We start from the raw sequence: 22,936 nt of genomic DNA on the forward strand, positions 1-22,936 counted from the left end.
AGGTGTTCCTGTGCAGGCTGGTTTAGGGATGCGTGTCTGGGATTAACTGGAAGGCAGCTCCAGTCATAATGCATGTCACAAGCTGAGAACTTGGCTCTGAGCTGCTGCTTAAATCTATTTCCAAATTCACAGTGTTTCTGCAAAGTTCTGAATCTCAGCATTTCCCTGGGTGCGTTCCTCTGCAAAATTTTGGGTGAGCTTGCTGCCCGAGTCGGTGTAGCTGAACAGATTGCATGAGCATGAGACACCTGGTTGGATCTCCTCCAGAGCAACAGGGCTGGATCCTGGCAAAGTTTCCCATGTCTTCACTGGAGAAGAACGTTGGATGCTAAGGGAGTTTGCTGCAGTTCTGACCCATCCTTAAAAAGGATAATCAGAAGTAGAGGGAATCTGCTCACGCAATGGAATCCCAAGCAGAACTGCACTGTCCTAAAGAAATGAGAATTGCAGACCCTGAAGGCTGAGTGGCAACCTTTAGGAAGGATAACCAGCTTCTGCGTTAGCCATCATCAGCCCAGAGGGGAACAGTTTTTGCAGTTCACCTCCACTTCAGCCACTAGGTATCAGTGTGTGGATTTAATTGTGGTTCAGTTGATGAGAACATTAGGTAACTGAGGAGCCTGCAGGCACAGCTCACACATTTCGGGTTGAAAGAGCACGTTTTGTAAAATTCCCACCTAGCTGTTCCTACCTGGCAAGTTCTATAAAAATATTTTTAGACTCTTAAAGACTTCACAGTCCTCTTCATATGTCAGAAAGTTTCTTTAAGCAGACTATTTTCCTAATGATGGCTACTCTATGGCACTCTGCTTTCAGTTCCGAAATGCACACGGCTCAAAAATATGCGTTTTAACTGTATTTCATATGCTTTAAATTGATTATTGGTACCTTTGAGCATTCTGGAAAAAGACTTTCTCTGTAGTGCAGATGGGGAAGAGAAGAAAAATACCTAATAATGAAGCATTCCTGTGAACCCAGTGACAGTACCTGGTGTCTGGTTTTGACCTCTTCTAACCCACATCCCTGTGCTTTTATCTTTCTTTTAGATTCTCCTCTTTTCTTCAGTAAAGCTCATCACAGGAAGAGCTTTGGAGGAACTCTCTTTTGTAATGCAGATCTTCGAGTGGAGGGCTGGGAGGCAAGTGGTGTGGGATGTGTGCCATAGTGGAAGATCTGGGTTTATAGCAAGCTCTCAGTCCTTTTTAACCCTGTGAGTTACTGGGTTTCAGAACTTGTGTGTGGTGATCATCCTGGTATGTAATGCCTCAGCCTGTGAGAGGTTGGAAATGATGTATAATTGCTGATGATACTTATTTAGGATTGTGTGGTGGAGCACTTTTTGCAATCCAGTTACTGCTCTTTCTGTCATACTGGCATCTGTGATGAGAGTTTTGGTTTCCTTGTATCAGTTCTTGTCCTGGTGCACACTGAGAGATGCTCACTCCCTTTACAGTGTCCGTGGGAGAATCCGTGGAGAGGGGCTTTGCCCAAAGCTGGCTTTTGGCAAAGCCAAACCCCTTCCACTAGGGAATTCACTTGTGCTGGTAGCAGAGAAAAGCACCATGGCCAGAGAGCAAGGCCCCTTTAGTGAGTGAATCCCTAATTTCCCGTGAGATGTGTTGGATGCACGGCTGCCCTCCAGCCTGGCAGCTCCACTGACAGTGGACTGTGATTTCAGCTGGGTGAAGGTGCAGCTGCTGCATCTCCCAGAGTCCGGTCACTGCTCAGGATCAGTCCCAGGCAGGGAAGGAGGGGGGTCTGCTGCAGATGTAGGTCCCCCTGTAGATCCCAGCCTGAGGGGATCCCTCCCGTGCCCTGTGTTCCACCAAGGTCTTTGTGTTAGTGCTGCACTTTCATTCCCTGCCTTTTGGCACACTTAAATCAAATTAAAGGCAAGAGCAGAGTTCCAGCAGACTTCTGGTTTAGGTCTGGTCCTTCATCATTTACAGTCTAAAATGCCCCATAGGAAACGAACGCTTTATGTAGACCAACTGCAGTCCCATTTGCTACACAGATAATAATAAACCCTGAGATTAGTGAAGGTTCTTTTCTGAATTAAAATATCACTTTGGGGAAAAGCTGTCTGCACTTGCTATTGTGCATAGTCAGTGTCTTTTCCAGCTTGGATTGCTGCCAGAGCTCTGGCTGAGGGCCTTCTCCTGACCCTTTACAGGTTCTTACTAGTGTTGCTTGGGTTCTGCATGAAGGAACTGCCAAGTGCTGTTTGTGGGGGGTGGGATTTATAAATTGTAGTAAGAGAATGTCCAGTAAAGGTTTCATTTACTGGGACAGTACTGAGAACTGGAATAATTCTTGAATTGTGGATTGCTTTCTTTTAAATGTGGATGTGGTAACTTGTTATCCCAAGAATTCTTTCCTCCCCCTCCTTCTTGTTTAACATATTATAGGTACTAAGCAGAGATTTTGAACCTAGACCCAGTTCAGTGTTACAGTTCCTTGGACAGGTATCTGGCTTTAAAAAAAATAAAACCTTAAGCCCCTCTTGTGCTGTTTGATTTGTAAACTGGCCTCACCCCTCAGCCACTTCCCTGGATCTTTACCCTGGGGCAATGCTGCAGTTTTGGAGCTAAGAGAACACTGAATGGTTTTTCCTTTCTAGAAGAGGTGTACCCATCCCTGTCTGCACAGCCCCTGAATAATGCAGGAACCTTAACTTGCTTGTGTGTGGGAGAGATCTTCCCTTCCCATTTAACATTGACCTTATCCTTTCTCTTGCATGTGGCCCTTTTTCCTCTCCTCTGTCAGTTTTGTGCACCTGAGCAGGACACGCATCCACTTGCTTTTGGCAACTGGGGACTTTCCATGCTCAGCGTGAGTTTGGCTTGAGACACATTTTTTTTCACCTTAACCTGTTGTTGAGGGCACTGTGATGGTGTTGAGCAGCACAAGGGGGGCAGATATTTATTCCCCTGCAGGGGAACGGGGGTGACTGAAGAGCATCTAACCAGTGAGAGTGGGAAAGGGCTGTGGCTACAGGCGCTGCCTTCACAGGAGATCTGTTATTTTCGTTTTGGCCTGGAGACTCATGCACGTTGCAGGCACTCCTGAACGTCAGATTGATTGACTTCTTGGAGATCCACCTGCATTCCAGCATATGGCACCAGCACCTCTTCATTTAGGTGCTGTCTTAGCTTCAGTGTGGATGAGGGGAGGCTGTTACTTTACAGCCAAATGAGTTGGAGAAGCTCTTTTTTAGTATGTGCAGAATTAGTTTGATTGATCATATTTGACACCAGTCAGGGAAGAGAGAGGTATTCAGGCTGAGAGAGCAAGAACACATTCCAAGTTGGTTTTCTCTTCTGTATTCTCTGAATATGATGAATATTTTTTCCCCTCAGCTGTCATAGTCTTCTAATAAATGCTTTCCCTCCATTAAATTTTTAAAAATGAGATTCTCTCTGTAACAAAATCCACAGTTTAAAAATAACTTCTATGATGTACTTTTATGGTGGCAATTTCAAAGCCTGTGGAGATGCTGCTGGAAGATGCTTCTAATCTAATAATGAAATGTGTATAGCACGCATGGAGAAGAGAAGAGTAGCTGGAATCAGCTTATTTTTCTTTTCTTGTTTTCTTGCTTCTTCAGCTATTTCTGGTATCTTTCCCTTTTGATTGCAGGACAGAGCTGAGGAATGTAGAATTGTAGCTGTCAGAAAATCTAGAAGAAAAAGGTCTGTTTCCATAATCTTGTGGCTTCTTCTGTTTCAGAAGCCTGCTGGAATCACTGAATCCTCATTTCAGAAAAGAACAGCATAGCCTGCTTCATCTCTAACTGCTGTCAACTGTTTAAGCCTTCCTTTCCCCAGCCCTCACTCAGAACATGTTTTCAGCTCAGCTAGGGATGTTATTACTAACTGGTGAACAAACCTGAATACTGAACGTGGCGAGCGATTGACATTTTTAAAGTTAATCATAGAAACTCTTCATCCAGCAGCTGCTGGGGCTGCTCTGGGTGCTGATGCCCCATCTGATGCCAGCAATGAGGAGACTGCACATTGTTAGCTATGAGATCAGGGGCTATAAAATGGCAAAAAAGAAGTTTGATTTTTGTGACGCTGCCATCATTTGTGTCGAGCAGATTTTCTTGACTGGAAGATTAACAGAGAACACATTCCTGCTAATACCTGCACACCCAAAAGTGCTGTAGCTTCAAGAACTCCTCTTGCACAAAGCTTAAAATACCACATTAGTAAGAAACTGTCCAACTAATTGAACAAATAGCATCAACCATGGTTTTTTTTATTCTTATTTTCCCATTTTGATGTATTTCTGGAGAAAGAAATATGCCAGATAACTGCTCCAACACAGAGGGCAGGGGTTTGTGGGCAACTTGTAATGTTTGGGATGAGCAAAAAAAAGCCATTGCTGCATTTAGAAAGGCAATTCCTTTAAGGGGATTTAAGCTCCTAACCCCATTTGTTTCTCTGGAAACACACTTTTATTTCTGAAGTCTTGCTCGATGCCTACAGTGCAGATTCTGCAGTGGCTGTCACCATTCTGTGCTCTGCTGACCACAGCAGTGACACCTGGCCTCTGGTCCTGTTTTCTTGACCCAAATCTAGCACTTTACTTTTTGAATAATTCAACTTACCTACTAGATGTATATGTTGAGTTTTCTCAAGCTCCCATCTGCAGGAATGGCAGAATCTGAAGGAGTCCAGGCTCCTTTCACTCAGCCCTCACTGTGGTGGGACAGCCTAATAATCCCATGAAGCAGCAAGTGAGATTTTTCTCTTCTTGAAAGCAGAATTTATGTTAGTTTTGTTGCTGTGACTTGGCATAATTTCCTTTAGCTGGGTTACTGTGGCTTTGCAGGCTGCCTCAGTTCTCCTCTCGTTTCTTTGGACTTTGAGTTTTTGCTAAAATCTTCCCTCAAATACGGGATGTTTTCTGTTGGGTGAGGTCACTTAGCAGAGAGCCCTGTCAGCTCTCACTCTGCTGGGAGCAGATCCTCGCTCAGGGGCTCTGGGTTTAAATGTTGTTTACACACACTCAGATCCCCTGACCCTGCAGCACACAAGTGTGAAGAGGAATTGAAAGGGTTATTACACTTGTGCCTGTACAATGTGGGTTTTTAGTGTGCACTAAAATGTGCTGATTCTCTGAGAACAGGTGATGTTGGGACAAAAAATCTTAGAAATCCCAATACTTTCCAGCGTGGCTATTTCCCCCTTAATTGTAATTTTGGTGAAAACTGCCTTGTTTTGAGAAACAACTTTATTAGAGACCCTCTTCCAGTGCTGTGTAATCCCTTCATCTGTATTAACTTTCATGTGCTGAGATGTTTGAAAAGCATTTTGCTGCAGTGACTGGAGTGATGGATGCTTTAAGGATGCTTTAAGGTAAAGTTCCCAATGGTTCACCTTTCAGAGAATCTTGCTGGATGTGAGGGTCTTTAAGGCAGGAAATGCATTTCCGACTGTCCCATTTTTACTTTTAAAAGTGTTTGTCTTTATAAAGCAGTGGGCTGTACATCTCTTAAAAACATCTTTACATGGTGCTCAGTTAGAGAGGACAGATCAGCTTTTTTGAGGTTTGCCTCCTCCTGTGAACTCTGATTTAACTTGTAACAGCAAAGGCTTTCAGTGATTAATTAAATCAACTCTAGGGACCAGAAACTTTGAGGTTGTTAATATGTTCAATAGTATTTGTGAGCTAAAATACCCAAAAGGAGCTCAAGTACAAATACAGTGAACTCCTACTACGGAAAAAAACAATATCAAAGCCATAAAGCCTTGTCTTTGCCTTCTAGAAAATCTTCCTTTTGCTGTATTTCTACACATATCCTAAACTATTTTTTATGTTTAAAATTGATCACTTTAGTAAAGTCCCCATGTGACAAAAAAAACCCCACAAAAACCCAAAACAAAACCCGAAGAATTAATCCTAGACATCAGGTTAACAATTCTGAAGGATTAACACATATTTCTGAATTTCAAGCTTTATAATTCAACCTTTGTAGGTTATTTTGTACTTTTTTTCCTGGCCAGACTGAGCATCTTTATTCAACAACTGCTGTCAGAGTAGGATTTGCTGAGCACTTTCAATAATAGTGACACTATTCTATTTCTGCCCTGGTGTTCTGGGACCACATCTTGGTGTTCGAGGCCACATCTTCCAGGAATTTTATACAAGAAGAAACAGAAAAGAACACTTATCTAACAGAGCCACAACTCCACTGTCAACTATAAAAGAGGAGCCAACAGATTCTAACTTAGATTAAAAGTCAGCTGCGAATAGAGGCAAATATTCCCGTAGGCACAGGGCATCTCTCTGAAGAGAAATTGTTGAAAATGCAAATGGCTGAAAGAGAGTTCAGCGTGATTGCTTTGTGTTTCACAGGCACTGTGGTTTTGGGTGCCCCAGGTCAGCTCCCAGGAGATGAACAGCCAAGATTTCTGATTTCTGGAAGACCTATGGCAGCTTTTCACATGCCACCTTCAAACTCCCCCCGTTTGCTTTGCAGGCAGAGTCACTCTTGTGAAGGATTCCTTCAGGGGCCTGGATAACAGATGTGAGCACGGCCCCCTCGTGCAGCCTGACAGCACAGGGCAAATATAGAGGAGAAAAGCAACTTTTTTTATTATTATTATTTTTTTCTCCCAGCTCAGAGCTGTCAAGTTAGTTCTTCCAGTTGTGAAGGCATCTTTGACAGGACATCACATCTTAATAATGCCAAGCATCATCTTCACCATAGCTCTTACAAGTAGGCAGGGGCTCATAATCAGTTCAGACTCCATTGGGAGGCCATCAGCTGGATGGGGAACAATTGACCTTTCAGGGAGAGCTGTACAATTAGAGGCAAGCTAGATAAAAGTACAGACAAGATAGAGTGAAATTGGAAAGCAGCATATTTACACCAGATAAGAACAAGAGGATGCTGGGACAGAGGCTCTCCCCATCTCCAGGCAGGGATATTGCATCCAAAATCCACTTTTCGGGTGGGTTCACCACAGCTGTATGCCCAGAAGAGTGTGATAAAATTAATGACTGCCCTCCTTCAGTTTGAGGATAAATGCTGGTGGAGAAACCAGTCACACACACAACACCATAAAGCTTCCTCTTCTTACTGGCTTAACCTGACAAAACAGTCTCCTATGTCCCTGCTTTACATCCAAGGCAATCTAGAAGTTCACAGAAAATTGTTATTCAGTTTTGTGCCTCCTATTTGCCTCTCATTTCTCGCTCAGGACATAGCAAATGAGGATGGATTTGAGGGGGATGAGCATGAGGAGATCACAGTGAAAGCACAAGAAGCTGAAAGTTGGAGTCGCCAATTGAGAAACTCTGAGGTCTGGCACAATGTAAAGGCCAAAATGCTCTGACCAGAGCAGGGGCCATTGATTTCTTTCAGAGGCTGTTGTGGTCCTGGGCTGGAAAGAGGAAAGGCAGGAGAAGCAAACAGGCAGCAGAGAGTCTTCCTGATAGGCAAGAATGATCCCACCAGAGGTCCTTAATGAGCAGAAAAATCATTGATTAGCTTCACAGTGGACAGCCTAGAGAAGAAAAGTTCTTGAAATAAGACTTAGAGCAAACTGTTTGCAAGACACCATTAAAGTCTGTCTGGTCTTTGATCCTAAATTTGAAGAAAGAAAAGGAAAGTGATAGTTTGAGGCAGTGGTCTGATGCCTTGAAAGATTTCAAGTCCAAGTGGAGGGGCGGAGGGGCAAAGATGGAGAGAGGTACACAAATACTATTCATGACATTTTATCTCAAAATGTCAAGTGCTAAAGCTCTGGAAATAGGCTTATGTGGTAGATGCAGCACTGCATAATTGAGGCCCCATGAGAGTTAAGGAAATCTGTACTTTCTGGCCTTTATTTGTTTAAAAATAAAAGCTTTGTCAACACTGTATGTACTGCTGAGTACATACGGCACTAAATCTCAGTGCAAAGTGCCGAGGTTTCAGGGATTGAGCAGAGATGTTCCCTATGGCACTTTTCCCTTTGATCTCAGAGAGTGACCTTTGGCAGCCTTTGCCCTTCCTTTACATCTGCCCTGTCCTTTCCTGAATTCCTGGGTGTGAGCAATGACACCATTTCGCTCTGAAATCAGGGAATATGTGTTTAGTTGGTATATGTAAAAAAATGGTGAAAATATTTGTCTTTATCACTGAGGAAACGTGCATCACTGAGTGCTGAAATGTTAAACCAAAAATTCCAGAAGGGTCCTAGCTGGGGGATCTCTCCCAGAGACAAACACATCTCTTGCTTCCTCAGCTCTCTGGTATCTCACAAAAACGTGCCCACATCTCTGCAGGAGTGCCCTGCAGAGAGTCTGACCTGGAAGCTGGTTTTGGATACTCCTCACCCACTCGTGTTTTCCCAGGACTTTACTGACCCCTGTCCCACTCATGGCAGAAACTCCCCTCCAGAAATGTCGCTGAGCTCTCGGCAGGAATCCTACACAAGAGAAACAAACATGTGGGACACGCTTCCCTGGTATTGGAGGAAAGCCTGTTTGTGTCAGCTGCATTAGAGAGATTGTTCCAGACCAGTTCATCCGTGTGTGGAGCTGCCCCTATGATTCTGCCAAGGCTGAGGAGCTCAGGGAGATGTGCTGGCAGCGGCGCCAGCGGCTCCTTCATCCACCCAATTTTTGTGAGGTGCTGGAGGGTCAGAGAGGAGCAGATATGTAATTTGCCTGTCTGAACCAGTTCTTCTGCCTTGTTTAGTGTAGCTGGAGAGTTTCCGTGCTGTGAACCGAGCTTCCAGGGACAAAATAGGGATGCTGCAGAATTTAAATGGGAGAACCCACCCTGCAATTTGCCTTATGCAGATAAAGAAGGGGAGATCACTTGTTGCAGGCTCTCCCCTTTGGAAGCTCATCCAGCATTATAAATCACAGATGCACTTTGCAATGGGCCTTCCTGGTTGTTTACCTTCAGATAATTACACACCATGGGCTATTTCTTCCCTCTCTTTTGAGGAAAGTACTTCATGGGAGTTACTTTGGTTTCTTTGGATTTGACCTTTGTCAGCTTTGGAGGATAAGAAGTACATTTTCAAAGTAAATTACATGTATTCATTATAGCAACTCAGAGGATTAAGCACAGTTACTGCCTTTTTTTTTTTTTTTTTTTTTTTTTTTTTTTTTTGTCAGGGTAATGATTTAATTGCTTTGATTTTTTTTTTGTTCATATCCTGAGGAAAAAAAAATGATGATGGTAGAAGAAAATGCCTTTAACTATTCTTTTCCATACAGTGTATGCATCTGTATGCCTGGCAGAACTTGCCTTATGATAACCATATCCTTCTAGTCCTCTCCTTAAAAATTTCACTTCCTAAAATTTTAAGGCTTTATGTGTATTCATAGGTGTAGATGAATGTGTATATATGCCAATACACAAAACTAAAATACATTATACAAACATACATAAATATATGTTTATAAAAAACTATTTTTATCTACATGTGTGTGTAGCTATATATATACACATACATATAAGAACAATAAATGCTGACTTTCCCTTTAACTTTGAAAGTGCTTTGTTTTCTTTCAGCTCCAGCAAACTGGATTGAATTACAACTGAATTGAATGCACTTCTATAGCACCTTCCCTCAGGGATCTAAACCAATTTTCTCACCATTGCTAAATGCTGAACTTCCCCTGTACCCTCACAGAGTAAGTAGGATGCTGCTATCTGTGCTGTAGGGCAGGAAAATTAGGAAAAGTGTTGAATGCAACATACTGGAAGAGAAAGTGATAAGGTATTTAGCTCTTGAATATTGTCTGGTGTTCACACAGTTGTACTTTTCAGAGGGAGTGAAGCCTCTCAACATGTAACCTTAATATGAGAAAAGGAAATGCAATATTTACCCCTGTAGCAGTGTAACTGTGTGTTTGTTCAGTGTTGGGCACAGCTTTGGGATGGAGTAGGAACAAATAGGTAAAATCAGGAAGGAACAGTAAAAGTGTTTTTGAGAAATATGGAGTGTGTTTCTGACTTGACCCCTGATCTGTTTTAGCTTGGCCAGTCACACTCTGGGTTCCAGCTTCTGCAAAAAGGCATTTGGAAGTCAATTCAGGGAGGAGAGGGGAAGAAAACAGCTGCAGTTCTCAGGTGGTTGTTCATTGTAACCCCTGGCCAAGGCCAAGGGAGCTGCTGAAGCGTCACATCTGATGAAAAGGGTTGAATAGATGGTGACAGGGACAGAAGATTTGCTCCCAGAATTTGTTTTTTGTTCAGTTTCTTGCACGGCCATTCTGTGTGTTTAACAAACAAAGGGAGAGTGTGATGATACTCACCATCCTTTGGCGATTCCACGGTGGCTGTGTTCCTAATAAACTGTAAAAAGAAAGCTGACTGAAGGAAGGTTGGTGGCTAGGTTAATATACACTGTAGTGGAGTCATTTAAAATAATCCAAGCAAAGAAAGGAGATTTATATAAAAGTACATTTCCATTACTTGTGCCTCTGGCACAGTAATGTCTCATCTAGCATAGCAAAAAGCTAACAACATTATTCTTGTTTCTCTTTGTAACATCCATAGCCTTTAGTACTGCTTTCCTTCGTTAATTTTTGAAAGACTAGTTGTTAATTAAGAGACATGTTTGACTCAAAGGCAAGTCTTGACTGAAAAGAGCTCAGAGAACATGGCAGGAGCCTTGTGTTTTGGGGTTTTTAAATTTTTTTTTAAAAACAACATCTAATTTTGAGCATGTCAATATCCAATTAAAATTTTGATGAGCGGGATGCAAGCTCCCATAGATATCTTCATGGCAATGGCATTTGGTTTTATTTTCTTAGCTGGAACAGTAGGGCAGGTCTGATTTTTGGGTGGGTGAAAGAAGTCCCCTTTGAAGCAAGGAAAGCAGACTACAAGTACAGTTAGGCTTTTGCTTCCTTCCTCCCCTTTTTTCCCCAGAAGACTCAAGATCAGTCATTGATCACCACAGGTATGGCAGCACATTTAAACCCACTTTCTTTTACGTTTTTTGTAAGGGCTTAGCACCTGGTGAGCATGGAAGTAGAGTTACTTCTTAGTAAAGTCTGGCTACTTGCTTTGGTAATGAAATAGAAGCAGCTTTCTTCTAAAAATCCATCCCAAAGGGCCAAGACTAAAGTGTTTTGTATTCCCATTACTTTGAATGGAAATTTTTCTTTACTAAGGAGTTTGGCATTGGGATTGCTTAGAGAGTCAGGCACTTCTTTTATGTAGGTCCATTAATTTCGATTCTGCTAAATGTGTATTCCTAATTGCAATAAGTCAATGTACCTAAAGAGATCAGAGGAGGGAACTGATCCAGAAAGGGGAAAACTTGTTACTGTGTCCTTTGAAGCTGTGGGATTGAGTGACCACATCATTTTGGTTGTGACTTTCAGGCTGGTAAAGTGAATGTATGGCTTTTAAGAGATACATGGTATAATTAGTGATTAATCAGGGCCCTTCGTTTTGCATAACTTTCAATTCTGGAGTCAAGGCTTGTGTGTATAATGAGTGGTTTTTATTTTCTTTCTTCTGCAACTTATCTTTGCTGACTGCACCTCTTTGCTCCCTGGTGTCTGTGAGCTCTAATAAATTGAGGAGTTTAGGTAGACAGTTCCTTAGGCAAGAGCTCTCCCTTGGCTGGTGATGCTGGTGAGACCTGCCTAGACTGTAAAAGGCTCAGAAAAGGGGACAAGCTTTTGGCTGGAAGGCATAAGGGAAGTGTAACAACTTTTACATCCCTCCTTCATCTCTTTTCTTGGATATTTAATTGGCATTAGGAAACAGAGCAGGTCATTGGATTAATAAACAACAAAAAAAAAAGTACTGTTTGAGTCAGAGATACCCTTAGGAAGTCTCCTGTTGGTAGTACTTGCACTGATGTTATGAATTCCAAGATATTTAGTGGTTTTTAGAAATACCTTAGCTGTCAGAGTGGTGTGATAAAGCAAAAAATCTGAGCTTTTATCCTAGAAAGGATGCTTGCCCACGTATTTGGGGAGAACAGCCTGAAGGTGTGGAGCTTTGGATTTGAGTGCACAAAGAAAGCTCACCAAACAAATATAAAGACCCCCACAGCTTTCATTCCTGTGGTGTTACTGTCTTGTATAAATACCCAGAAAGTACTGGCTTATAATTTTTTGTTTATTAAGAAAATATATCTTTCAGCAGCTCCTGCTTCCTTGCTCTCAAAAGCCAGTGTGACTCATACTTAATGCCATAATATTCCAGTTCAAACTAGAGATCCTGTATAACACAGTCCATGGTAATTTCCGAGGCAGTATCTGCATCAAGCCAGCAGCTTTCAGTTAACTGGAGAACTTGGCTTTTTCCCCCTGTGTTTACCTAGAGACTTGTCTCTTGAAAACATGGTCAAGGGCTGCTTGTCTCTTACGTTTATTGTCTCCCCCCCATCCCATTTTTTAGTGTTGTCTACTGGCAAGAGGCTGTGACTTGAAGGGGAAAGGGTCAGAGAGATGAGAATTCTCACAGTGTTACCAGCTCTATGGTCGTGGGAGGAAGAATCATGATTCTCCTGTCATCTTTATGGAGAAGAGAGGATCCACGAAGAGCCAGAAAATGTTTTGGGCTGAAAAGGATCTTAAAGTTCATCTTACTCCAACTCCCATGCCATGGACAGGGACACATCCCACTATCCCAGGTTGCTCCAAGCCTTGTCCAGCCTGGCCTTGGACACTTCCAGGGATCCAGGGGCATCTTCATTATCTTCGTGGCCTCCTCTGGACTGGCTCCAACGGGTCCATGTCCTCCTATGTTCAAGAGTAACCATTTGTAGACAGGACAGATTTAAGATTTCTATCCTGTTACCACGTTACTTTCAGTATGCCATTCAAAAAATCAGAATTACAAAGCAAATGGAGTAGAAGGAGCAGCAGCAGCAAAAATTAGAACCTGGTGGTTGAGTCTGTCATGACATTCCTGCCTTTTTCTCTTTTCCTGCTGCACAGGGAAGGGAAAACACTCCTTGTCCATGGGGGATGAGGTGCAAAAGGATGGGCTTCATTTGCAGCAAGTGAGATTTACTTTCATGACAAAAACTTTGTAGGATGAAATATGCTATTAGATTGCTTATGGGGGCTGTGGCAACTCTATCATTGCAGGTCTTTAAGAATATGTTAGAAAAACATCTGTCAGGAATGATATCTGCAGAGCTGCTCCTGCCTTGGGGTATGGAGATGGACTAGATAACCCCTGGAGGTCCCTTTCAGCCCTGTTTTCTATGAGCTCTAATCCAGGACTTTTCATTACTCATCCCTTGAAGCCCCAAAGGTGACAGGACTATCACACTTCATTTTTACCCTTATACAGTCTTTTTTGCTGGATGGTTTTTACTCATTCAGTGGTGCTGGCTTCAGTTACATTTGTCATATGATTCTCTTACAGCTTCTATTTATTAATTTTTTTTTCAGTCCATGCCCTTTAGCCCTTTTGTCTCTGTTTTTTAAATGGATCTCACTCACTTTGAAACTTTCTGAAAGGAAAAGTTTCTGAAAACTTAGATTTTTTTAAACTTTTTTTTTTAAATCTGAGATTTCAAATTAGACAAAATGAGTTAAAGCTGCTGCTAAGTACTAATGTCATGTTCAGTGCTGCAGCAGACACAGGAATAGGAACTGATTTTTCCTTGTTGAAGTGAGATAAATGTGAACAGGAGGAGATGATGAGGTGAGGAGCTGCCCAGGACAGGGGCTGTTCTGCTTGTTTGGCCAAGTCTTGGTACAGTGTGGCCCTGAGCTGCTCCAATAACCTTATTTATGATGGGAAGCCCACGGGGGTCCAGGTACATGTGTACAGTGTGCACCTGGTGCGGCTGTAAGGCGTAAAAACCCTAAAGTTTGTGCTTTGAAGTGATAACATGGTGATCTAGGGGTGAATTAAAACCACAGGAAATGAAAAGAAAACCAAACCAGTGTGATCCTGTAAGTGATGGGTTTTTATTCATGTGTCACAGTGGCAGTGAATACCCCACACAGCCACACAGTCCTCTCTCTCTGACACTGCTGGGCATTTCACAAGCTGCTGTGAAACCATAAGTTCCTATTATATTTGCCCTCTTTCATCTCGTCCTGGCATGGAATTAAATTCATTCTGTTATTGGTGTGTGATGATTTTTAAGTGGTTTCCTTGCAGATTGGTTTTGGGGCTTCCCTTCTCAGTTTGGGTTGGCACAGTGGAAGATCGCAGAGTAAAGGCGAAGGTGTTGGGTTCGAGGTAAACAAACGTCCTGCTTTATTTCATTGTCGTTCTCCAGTTCAGCTCCTGGGTGCCTCGATCTGTGAAACAGCAGTGTGAATCCTGCCTGTGTGTCAATGCTGCCTGTGTCTGGGTGCAATTGCTCCAGCCAGAGCTGGGGAGAAGGAGGTGATGCCCTGAAACGAATCCCCCGCAGCCCCACGGGGCTGGCTCAGTTTCTTGGGAGGCTTTGGGGGAATATTTCAGGGACAGGGCAAAAGATCCGAAAGAGGCTCTTACCCCCAGGGTTGATCCAAGACGTTTATTCCAGAAGGGGAAATGAGGGCAGGAGGCCCAGAGGGCAAGAGAGGTCCAGAAGGAGGGAAAGAGGGCTGGAGCCTTGGAGGGCTGGAGGGCAAGAGGAAGAAAGAGGGAGGACAGACCCTTATCAAGGCTTCTGCCCGGGGGATGGCTGGACCTCAGCCAATTAGGTCAAGGAAGGAAGGGTAAAACTACATGGTTACAGGCTTCAGGGGTCCTGGGGAAAAACCATTCCCCAGAGAAATACAACAATGCCCCAGTCCCTGCTGTGTGTTTGGAGAGAAGCGCCATGCCCAGCGCATCGAGCTCCTTTCCACACTGCCCACGCCTTCCCCGGCCTTTTGGTTGGCCTTCTTCATCTTCCTCCGTGGCTCAAACAGACAGCCAGCAGATGAGAAATCCCTGGGGGCGTTCTGCAAAGGGTGGTGATTCACTTGGATGTTTTATGTTCCCCTGAATATTTAATGTCCTTAAATGACTGTGGATTTGCAGAGGTGGAGCAGTGGTGGTGCAGAGGTGCCATGGGCGTCTGACAGGCACAGAAGTGCTTTGTGACACCCGTGCTGGTCTCTGCTCCTCTCTGCTGCATGCTGCAGGGTTTCCAAGTTTAACTTGGGTAATAATATTTAAATCATCATATCAGTCCTCCCTCTTCTGGACTTTAAATAAAGCTGCCTAATCCAGTTATGTTATTCAACTGAGGAGCTGACTTTTTTATAACTAATTATTTTGTGCTCAGCTATATGCTCTGAGTTCTATATGCTTCATGGCTGGATTTGATGCATTCTATTTAATTATGCACTTTAAACATTAAAAAAGGAGGAGAAAACTCCCATTGGTAGCTCTGGGCTGCAGGAGTTGATGCTTTTGCTTCAATCTGCCTGCTCTCTCTAAAGGCTCTGGAGCCCACGGACCCCTTCAGCAAAGTTGTGAAGGCAGAATTGGAAAAGCCAAAAAATTGGTCTTTATGGAAAATTTGATTCATTTTTTTCAAGGGGTGACCAGAGCTGCTGTGTTACAGAACTGTCAAATACCCTCTGCACAGAAGCCCTGTCATCTGAATTTCAAAGTCAGAGCCATATTTTGAGAGACTTGCCCTTTTCATCCTCTCTGGTCGCTGGGGGTGTTGCTGCCACTGAGCCCTGTTTGGCCATGTAAAAACAGCCTGCCAGGCTTCCTTTGCCAGGGACTTTGAGTTTAAATCTATTTCAGGCCTTTAAAAAGGTCACTCAAGGCTGCCAGCCAGAACCTGTGTCTTAATTCGGTGCTATTAGAATCAGAGAAAAATAAAATCCGCAATCTCAAGCTGGAGGACGGGGAGCAGTGGAATTATCAGACACTTCATAAAGTGCAGAATGTGCTCTCGTTGCAAATTTCTGCTGTGGTCTGAGGCCAGCAGGAGGATCCCTGGGCAGCAGGAAGGCTGCACCACTCAGGCTCCACCACTGGGGATCTGATTGCTGCTCAGGGGCCTGAAGCAGCTGCTTTCCTTTGCTTGCTGAGAAGTCAGGATCACATTTTTACCCTGGCTCTTAGGTGGTGTATCTTTCCAGGGGATTTGTACCTGGCTCTTAAGGCTCCCTGCTGCTGTCTATTTGGGTTTTTGCTCTGCAGCAAGGCGAAGGGGAAGCAGGAGTTGTGTGGGGTTTGGGGTCTGGATTAGGGTTTATTGCACAGATGGGCAGGGGGAGGAGCTGAATTTGGGGCTTCCATGGCCCATTCCCCACCCTGTGCTGGTGATCCCAAAGGAAGGTCCACATCTTTCCCTTGCTCTTTATCATCTGATACACTTCACTGCCCTACTGAAAATTTTGCGAGGACTCCTGCTAGGCTAATAGGTTTGTTTCTCCTTAATTCCTACTTGTAATCCTTCAGTTTGTTCTCTTATTTGTAGTCCGACATGGGTTCTTTTAAGACTGGAAGGAGCTGACATCAGGTGTTTGAAGAGCCAAATAAAAGATTTCTTATAACAGTAATCAGCCTGGCTGATTTCCCAGCAGCATCCCAGCCTGCCAGGGTGTGGAACAGCCAGCACTAGGGACAGAGGCTCTTTTTCCACAGTTGGGTCTAATTTAATAATACTTTGTTGAATTGCATTACAAGTTTGATTCTGGGTTTTGACTGGTATCTTGGAATGTGGTTTGTTTTTTTTTTTAATTGTCATCTGGATAATTTTATATTTGTTTCGTATTATCGTACCGGGAGGGATTTAATTTTGTTAGCATCTTTACCAAATAATCTGATGAATGTGAAAAGCAGCTTTAATGAGATTTCTCATTGATTATTTTCATATAAAAGTTCTGTGATTTGAAGAGTAGTAACTTTGTGCTCACTTGCCATCTTGTAATAAGTAGGCCTCAGTTTTAATCTTGTAGGTTTTCAAAATTGAATCAGCAGAAATTGCAGAAATTATGCTTGTATTCACTTGCTATTTTACTAATGGATCTCAGCTTTAATCTCTCTGATTTTTCAAATTGTTTCAGCAAAAATGATGTCACCAGGGTTTGATTAAAGAATTCAGTTTCAGCTTAGTTCCTTTCTAATATGTTAAATTTTCATATGTCAATGGAAAAAAAATTAACAATATTAACCTCTTACTAGATCCTTATTTCTCAAAGTACTTTCAGAACTTTGTGTTAAGTTTGCTTTTTTTAAAATTAAAATCTTGGCTGCTAGTAAAACATACTTGTCAATTTGTAGTTAACTGCTGAATTATTTCTGAAGTTATAAATCAAGTTGGAAAGTAAATTTAGTATCTTGTATTACGCAGCAAAAAAGAGTTGTTGCAGTAGGAATGCTAATTCCCTTGTCTCCTTTTAGCCAATCACTGCATTTATTCATGTCATGCATTTTGGCTGGATGATCTCTATCCTGATACAATAATGACTGGAATGCCTTTTCCCCCTTATGAAGGGTGGCTTCTGTGGAACAGGTATTTGTCCCAAACAAGAAGCAAATGAGTTAACAGGGCAAGCAGATAGGACTATGAATTTCTTTCTATCATTTTTCTCAATTTTTTTTTTTTTTATTTCTTTAAGATTTTCTTCTTGTTTAATTTTTTATTTCCTCTTCAATAATGCAAGGAACATTAGTAAGAAAAAGGTTGGCTGAAATGTGATGTTTTTTCGATACAGCCCTAAAATTATAATCTGAGGTCAAGTCGTGGGTCTGCATCAGTATATTTTGACTGAACAAGGAAAAAAAAATGTATTTACATCTCAATTTCGAGTGAACCACCACAAGTCCCCTCTCCTGCTGGGCATGTACTGGGCTCCCCAAACCACCTCCTTAAATCCTTCCTCCTGAAATTGCAGCTCTGTGGGTGGCTCCTGAGCTGTCAGTGGGCTGCAGTGCCAGGGTCCCCACTCTTGGAGGGGATTATAGGATCAAAGTGGGATAGCACTGCAGTAGAACATGATGCTATTTCAGGAACATCTCAGTTTCTCACAGAGGGGAAAACCAGTGGTAGGTGAGCTGCTTAGAAGGGCTTTTTACACAGCTGAGGCTGAAAAATGTCTGAGAATTTTTGTAAGAAATACAAGCTGTGTTTTGCATGCAGGGAGCAGCACCACCCCTGATGCTGTAAATTTTTGAAGTCCAGTACTCCCCAGTGCCCAGGTGTGCCTTCAGCTGGCTTTGCTGTTACCTGAGCACAAGCCAATAAAACTCTGCCAGATCCCGAGAGAGACTTGAGGAGATTTCTAGGAGCCACATTTCATGGCTCCCACGCAGTCACGTTGTGGGAATGGTGCAGGCTAAATGCCTGTGCCTTGCTGCTGCTGGCTTTATGCAGGGTTGGCAATTGCCTTCCTTGCATCCCCTCCTGGGAGCCATCCCCCTCCATGTGCTGCCTTGCTCAGTGCTCACTTCAGCAGCCTCTGTGCTGCCCTGGAACTGTGCTTTTCCTTTCCGCATCACCTCAGGAGTTTTGCCTCTCCATTAGCAAGATGAATAAAGAGGACAGCAATATAATTGGGCAAAATGTTCCTAAATGAACATTTCAGTTGTTGTAATAGGGGTGTAAGGGGAGGGGTGGGCGCTGATTCCTGCGGGAGGGTGTGGCAGAGAGGAGCAGGGCATGGGAGTAAGGTCAGGTGAGGCTAAAATGATTTAAGCGCGTGCTTTCAAAAGCAAATGATCATTTTGGAGGTAAAATTTACCACTTAGGCTAAAAGTTAATGTCAGTTCTTGCAAGCTGTAACAATATCCTGCCTTTTATGAGGGCTGCCACCACTTACTGAAGTGAGATGCTGAAAGCATCCTCTAAGTGGCTGCTGGGGAAGTCAGTGCTGTAAACATCAGCGAGGTCAGGCTGCTGACCTTCAAAAAGAGTTTTCCTTTCTGGAGGAGTAACTCCTGAAAAGGCAGTCTGCTAATGAGATTTTGGGTGTTTTATAGTGTGCAGTGTCCATAATTTTATAAATGCACTCTCCCTGCTGCAGGCACACCCTTTTTCATCCACTGTGCATGGGGAGAGTTGGATCAGTACCTTTTAAAGTATTCGTTTGGAAATTAAGTAGCACTGGTGGAAAAGTCTGTGAAAAGATTAAAGAGGAATTATTTGGAGGAAGGAAAATACAACAATTTTGAGGCAAAAAAAGAGAATGTGACTTGCTAACATTGTGAACAGTGTGAGGCTCTGCAGGTAATCAGTTTTGTGAAGGTTTCATTATATGACACAACTCATGACACGGCTGAGCTTAATGTAGTAATAGATCAGTGTTCTTTCTTTCAGGTAGTGATTCTATTTAAGTAGAACATTCATTATATCATGATAACAGAGATCCTCAAAGAGCTAAATAATTGAAGCCAGGTGCTGGAAAAACAGTGAATACACATTGCCTTTTCAAAGACTGCTATTGTGGAAAGCCACTTAATTGCATTCCGCTGCAATTAATAATCATCTTAATGGCTTTGCATATTTATGAATATATAAAAATAAATAAGAAAATACACAGGCTAGGATAAAAATTTGGTTCGTAAAATTTTATTGCTGGAAAGTAATTAAGCATGCCTCTAATCAGAGCATCATTTTTCATTGTGGGTAGGTTTGGGTGGAATGAGAAAGTTTGGGAAAAGAAAATGTGACTGTTCCATAAATTAGCTTGTATGGAAGATTTCATATCACAGATATTAAAAATTAGGCACGTACTTGCTTCTCATTTCCCTGCCATGGCCTGTTTTGACCTGGGACACCCTGACTATGGCAGGGGATCACTTTTCATCCCTCCTCCCCTGTGAGATGGGTGGCAAAACTTTTGGCTTCCATTTTCTGGTCTGTATTGAAGAGGAGGTCACGATGAAAGATTAGAGCAGCCTTTCCTGGCCTTTAAACAAATACTAATAATGTCTGAGGTTTTGAGATTAAAATTTGTCTCCTGAGCATGCAAATAAAAGCTCACAAATAAGACCACAGAGAGTATTGCTTGAAGCTTTGGCCCAAGTGGAATTACTCTCTGCCTACATCCATGTAACTAGATGTGAATCTGACTGGCTGAAGTTTCTCTTCAATCTGCACAATAACCACTTACTCTCATCAGGAATTTTTTTTTCCTCTTTACAGCCCCGTGCATTGCAAAATGTTCCTGCTTTGTTTTGACTTGACCTTTCATAGTCACTGAAAATCAATAGACTTTAATGCATTTATTAAATAAGGAGGATTCTAGGGATTAACATGCAAGGTTCAGTGCTGGAGAAGGTAAAGAGTGGAATATTCCTGCAAAGCCAAGCCAGGCTACTGTGGTCCAGGAGAGCTCTGCTCTTTTCCTGGCTGGAGCTGGTGCCTGCCTGCTGAGCAGGCTGCCCAAGACCCCATTGCTGCCTTCTCTTCACTCTTACACTTTCTCCATAGGGGAAAGCTTGCTCAGCTCTCTTTTCCTTTTTCTTCTTTCTTTTCTGAAGAGAAATGGCTTTTTCTCCTCCTTTGGTTGAGCTGTACTTGAATTCCTAGGGATAGGGAGTAATGGGACTTCAAACACTGCTGGATATCATTTGGGCTTCAAAAAACACTAGAGTATTTACCATGAAACATGTGTTGTTTCCAAGAGTACACTGGCTTTTGCGACCTGATTTTTTTAAGTGGTAAGAGTTGTGCACCTTTTGTGCCCAGTGTAGTGTCCACGGCATGTGCTCACATGTCCTTTCTGTTTCTAGGGTTAGCTGCACATATTTGTGCAAATCTCTGGTTTCCATGTTACCCCAGGATGGCTGTTCTTTTGCCTGCTGCCAGATGCCTTCATGTGATGTACAGCTTCAGGTCCTTTGGAGAGGGAATAAGAAGAAGTTTGGCTTACTCTTACTGTGTTCAAGTTCAAGTCTTTAGTCCCAAATATAAACCAATTAGCTCATCTTTTTGAGCAGCAAGTGTAAATGCTGAAGATTTCAGCAGGTTGGCTGAGATGCACCTGATAACACCAATTTATGTACAAATACACTACTTTTTCTAATTCAGCTAATGATTTTGGACAGAAATTTAAGGTAGGCTTTTTCTTCAGCATTTTATCAACCTATCCCTGATGAATTAAAACTAAAGAACGTGGATGTCCTGGCACATCTTTTCTCTCAATGTCTGTCACTGGGATTTTTGTGTCTCTTATTTATGCGTGCTAATTAAGAAAGCATTGTTCTTGAGTGTTTAAAGCCAGTAATTTTCTCACTGATCTTTTGTAATGCCTCTTTAAAAACATTGCAGATTGATGATTCCCTCACCTCAGGTGAAATGCAAAGCAACACTCAAACACAAAATCTGGGCATGACAAGCTTCTTATGGCGTGATCTGCTACAACATCTTAAAACCAGGGTTACGTATAGGAAGAGATTTCTTTCAATGCATGACAACTCTCACACAATGGGATCTTGATGTGTCAACATGCATTCAGATCTCAGCATATTAAGAATGATTTAGGAGGAAGCAGTGTCAGAACGCATTGGTCAAATTGTGGCGTTGCAAGATTTAATTATTTTTTTGCCACCTTAGCCGCTAGGATGGTTTGTGTAGGTTTGAAAAAAAGAAAAATCTACCACCCTGTGTAATAACATAAATAAAATCTTGTACTGAATGAATCAGAAGTGGAATTTTATAGCATTTTTGCTTTCTTGGGACATAATCATGTCTAATCTGCAATAACAGAAGAGCAGTAGAAATGCTCATAGAGGCAGTTAGATGATCAATAATTGATTGTTTTCTTCTTAAAGAGCAAACTCCTTGTATACCAAAATGTGAGAGTGCCTTCCTTTTATGGGTCAGCATTGATTGTACATAAAACATGTGATAGAGGGTTTCTGAAAATGGTAATTAAAATTGTAGGGTTTCAAAAGTGAGCATTGATTATATTTCAAGGCCTCTCAGTTAAAAGTTAAAGAGTAAACAACAGAGTTTTCATCTGGAATGATCTGAGGCATCAGGACAAGGAGGGCCTTGAAACTTCGAGTTCTACTGTGTAGTTCCAGTGAAGAACAGAACATCACATGTTAATTACATTTAAGAGAGGACCTTGCATGCTTTTCCCCTTTGCTACTTCTAGCAGGTTTTAAGTGATTAAAGCTCTTCATGAAGCTGTTGCTGCTTCCTGTGAAATGGGGCTGAGGAGCCCAAAAGGACCCCTCTGGTGCTGGGTTGGACTGGGAGGGGATGTGCTGCCCCAGTGACAATAGTTGGCCTCAGATATTCCTCAGGTGGGGCATACCCAACATATTTTTGTGTCTCGTTTTGGGAGCTTCAAACTATGTGGATCAGCCCCCCTTTGGTGTACATCAACAGGGCTCAGCAGATTTGTGCCAATTTTCACCACGTCAGAAAGTAACACAGGGGGATGCAGTAGTTTGTATAGCTCCAGCTGCACGCTGCTAGAAGCAACACAGAGTGTTTTAAAGAGGTCTTATATTCTGTTACCGGGAGATTGTTTAATTAAATAAAAGTACATGTTGGAGTTGCCTTATTAAGCACTTGTACAGAAGGCAAAAAATAAATCATCCTCATGTGATGAACCAGGACTTTATTTGTGAGACTTACAGCCTTGTCACTTCCCTTTAAGTAGGTGAAAATTGAGAGTGCAAGTGTTTCTAAGGAGCTGTGCTGATGTGATGTAACCATTAGTGTTGTTGGTTTCAGGGCACGGCGCTTTCACTGCCTAAAACACACACGCTGTCAAAAAGTCCCAAAGCCTGTTTTGGCTTTTAGTAGCACACAGGCAAAAATAATGTCAGATTGTTGATCTTGAATCTCTGGATATCTGCCCTGAAAAGTTTGCATCAGTAATGTAGAGCCCAAATGGGGTCATATCTAGTTCATAGTTACTCCAGACAACTTCTGTTTTTGCAGAAAAGCATGTCAAGCAACTAATTTTTTCCAAAAATGAAAATACTGTCTGCCTTTGGAAATTAAGTTATTAATAGTCCTTAATTTAGTGAACTGGCTGCTGGTAGTCCTTGCCTTTCCTAGCAAGAATGAACATTATCACATCCCTAATAAAT

At 42.4% G+C, this 22,936-nt stretch overlaps 1 protein-coding gene across 3 annotated transcripts in view; it reads left to right on the top strand.

The window, feature by feature from the left end:
- The window catches only part of SGCD (sarcoglycan delta), a 304,496-nt gene that overhangs the window by 25,631 nt on the left and 255,929 nt on the right, over positions 1-22,936 (top strand). The window contains exon 1 of one of the 3 annotated variants that reach the window (XM_066329230.1): positions 9,461-9,645. The exons of the other annotated variants lie outside the window; for them this stretch is intronic. The gene's annotated coding sequence lies outside the window, so the exon portion shown is untranslated. Of the gene's footprint in view, positions 1-9,460; positions 9,646-22,936 lie in introns of those variants that run through there. 3 annotated transcript variants of the gene reach the window in all.

Source organism: Sylvia atricapilla, chromosome 14 (genome assembly GCF_009819655.1).
Source record: "Sylvia atricapilla isolate bSylAtr1 chromosome 14, bSylAtr1.pri, whole genome shotgun sequence".
NCBI classification, from domain to species: Eukaryota; Metazoa; Chordata; class Aves; order Passeriformes; family Sylviidae; genus Sylvia; species Sylvia atricapilla.